Here is a 2,270-nt window from a genome sequence, read left to right as displayed (position 1 = left end):
TCAGGCGGCAATCACCTTCCCCCAGTCCTCTGGTTTTTCAGAATCTTCAGCACACATGCCCAGGGGTTTTAAAACCTCCTAGAGATCAGGGTCAGTCACATGGCTTCTAGAACTGCAGGTCAGTTTGCTACCAACTGTGCCACCTGGCTGGGCCCATTCCACAAATTAAAAAGGTATTTTCAGTTTGAACTTCTTTCCTGAACCCCAACCTCCAGTTTTGTATTCAACTTCTTCCTTGATATCTATCTCCATTCAAGTGTTGGAAAGACCCTCAGCTTTAATTTGTTCAAAGCTTTGCCCAATCCTGCTTTATTGATAGTGCTTCCCCCCTTTTTAGAAAGAATTATTTATTTAGTGTTATTGATTATTATTAATATTTTAAATTACTGGGAACATAGGGAGTATAAAAGCAGGCTGCCAGGTCCAGGATTCAAACAACGATTGGCCATATGCTACTCCAGCGACTTAACCACTATGCCACCTGCTGGCCCCTATTTTTTCTTATATTTTCCAGGAGTTGCTCAGGTCCCAAACCTTGGAGCAATCCTTGACTGTTTGACTCACACTCCAAATGGATCCTATCAGCAAATGCTGAGCCTCTATCTTCTGTGTATATCCAGAATCTAACTTTTTTTTGGCTATAGGACACATGCTCTCACTGGAGAGAGACAGAAAGAGAGAAAGTAAGAAATAATTCCCTATGGGGGGGACATTCCATGATCTCTTCTTCATTCTCTTCTCAAGATTTTGGGCATCACACACATCCAATGTGATCTTCTTTCTTTCTCTCCTTTCTTCTTCTTTCTTTCCTTCCTCTCTTTCTTTCCTCCTTCCTTCCTTCCTTTCTTTCTTTGTAAGGGTTTCAAATAGAATATTTTATTAACATGGTAGTTGTGCTTTTAACATGTACACACACGCTCACACACTCAGAATGATCTGCCTGGGGAAAAAAGACTAAATATACCTAAGCAGAAAATGAAAAATAAAAAAAATTTCCTGTAGCTCTTCATTATTGTAGGGAGTTATGTCTACATTACTTACAAAGCTATTGCTAAATCCATCCAAGAAAGCAGAGTTTGAAAGGGTAAGGAAATCTTGGGAAAAATTCAACAGTGGCAGAGCGGAGCTCTCAGTATGGGGAAGCTGACATAATGTGGACCTTTGCTGTGAATTTTCTTTTTGCAAAATATGGGGAGAGTTATCAATGGGCAGAAAACAAGAGAAGGCAGTGTGAAGTAGGCTTTGCAGTCAGTTTTCCTCACAGCATTGTGCCAGATCATCGAGAAAATGCTTGGTCTTTCTCTGGAACTAATTTCAGAACGTTTCCAATTTCAATGGCCTACCCTCATCTCTTTAAGGTAAAGCAGCCCATCTGAGGGTAATCTTCAAAGGTCTCAAGGCAAATGGTTCCTACTGTTCTTAAAGGAGCAATGCATACTTGATCTTATTTCACAAATCAAATCAAAGAGGAGTCTTATTTTTTCTCCTGATTTTTTGTCTGCCATGCAGGTTAAGGCTGTAATTTTTGACTTCCTAAATACAGGTGTGGATATGCAGCACCGCATTATACCTGGGGCAGATGATGGATTTCCGCTGTATAATCACTGTCTGGGCATCAAATGTGCGTCCAGAATGACAAAGATTATTAGGATCACAAAGTATGAATCCTGGAAGAATCTCTTTTTTTTTTAATTTTATTTTTATTATCATCATCATAATCTTCTTTATATTACATTGGATTACATATAACTTTACAGTGTATTACATTGTTTTTTCAAAAGGGAATGCCATGCATGTCCGTCAGTACAGAGACATTAATCTCACCACCTCAACATTCAATATCTTTTCTATGTTTTCCCCAATCATTATTTTTATTATTCTAATTATTTTTTAAAACAGTCAATTGCTATTTCTCATTTTGCTTGTAAAAATACTTTGCCCATCATGAAATACTTCTCAGACCAATCCAGTTGAGAATACTATACATGTTATCATCAACAGTTAATAAGCCCTATCTGTTTCTCACTAACGTGCTGCCTCTCTATTGTTCACTGCTATCTTTTTTTTTTTAATTTATTAATTCACTTTACACCATCACAACACACAAATGAATTTTCCATCCAAAATACACTGTGCATTGGCTCAATAAAGTACATCCACATATATGTTCTCAGCAAATAATTTTCCAATTCTTACGTCCTGCATACCTTGCCCTTTGTCTTGCCATCCCTGATTCCCCATCCCCCACCCTCTGCTATGTCCCACCTTCC

General features: G+C 38.3%; 1 pseudogene; it reads right to left on the bottom strand.

Moving 5' to 3' along the window:
- Nucleotides 1-1,276: 1,276 nt before the first annotated feature.
- LOC102475837 (eukaryotic peptide chain release factor GTP-binding subunit ERF3A-like) overlaps nucleotides 1,277-2,270 on the bottom strand; it is a 3,869-nt pseudogene continuing 2,875 nt past the window's right edge.

This window comes from Tupaia chinensis, unplaced genomic scaffold (assembly GCF_000334495.1).
Source record: "Tupaia chinensis unplaced genomic scaffold, TupChi_1.0 Scaffold000527_1, whole genome shotgun sequence".
Lineage (NCBI taxonomy): Eukaryota > Metazoa > Chordata > Mammalia > Scandentia > Tupaiidae > Tupaia > Tupaia belangeri.
This window is presented reverse-complemented; position numbering and strand designations above follow the sequence as displayed.